This window comes from Branchiostoma floridae, chromosome 7 (assembly GCF_000003815.2).
Source record: "Branchiostoma floridae strain S238N-H82 chromosome 7, Bfl_VNyyK, whole genome shotgun sequence".
Lineage (NCBI taxonomy): Eukaryota > Metazoa > Chordata > Leptocardii > Amphioxiformes > Branchiostomatidae > Branchiostoma > Branchiostoma floridae.
The window spans coordinates 21,559,558-21,560,230 of NC_049985.1; the positions used below are offsets into that span (position 1 = coordinate 21,559,558).

Here is a 673-nt window from a genome sequence, read left to right on the forward strand (position 1 = left end):
TATCATTTACTTGCTCACCAAGTTGAGAAAAGAAGCACTCGTCAAGGATTCATAATATTTTGTTTTAGAAATTTACAACAAGTAAGGGCGTTTGTTTATGTCCGTTTGCGCAGTTAATACCATTGGTAAGCTTAATGTTTCAACATTATTTCCTTTATAGCCGTCCTCGCTGTATTGCTGAGCATCTGATATATCTCATTGTCTCATTGTTAATTGTGGCTAACATACACGTTTTACAAGCAGCCAAATAAAAGTCATTTCTTGCATTTTTCGGAAATCTTTTATTGACCATGTACAATACTCCGGACATTCGGCCTTGATAATCCCTAAGAAATAGGTTGTGATTTGCGTTTTCGTTTACCGACTGACCCTAGCGACAAACTGCTGAGCGTCTCCCTTCCGATTTTCGATCCTGGGGGAAAAAACATTGTAGAACAAGAGTTATCAAAAACTTCTGCTATCAAAAACTACTTTAGGTAGCCGCTAGGGGACCCATTATCGACCTTGACCTTCGTTTTCGTAACTCCTACCCATCCCAGGCTTCTCGAGTTATGCAGACACACACAGACATACAAACGCGCTCAAAACATAAACTTATTGCGAAGGTAATCGTGTAGGCCAGCACCGTCATAAAGACCCGTCCAAACAGGAAATTATACGGTATTGACGAGGG

The 673-nt window shown here is 40.4% G+C and overlaps 1 protein-coding gene across 1 annotated transcript in view; it reads left to right on the plus strand.

The window, feature by feature from the left end:
- Positions 1-673, plus strand: part of LOC118419695 (ankyrin repeat domain-containing protein 29-like) — a 14,613-nt gene that overhangs the window by 3,557 nt on the left and 10,383 nt on the right. The gene's annotated exons all lie outside the window — the stretch shown is intronic.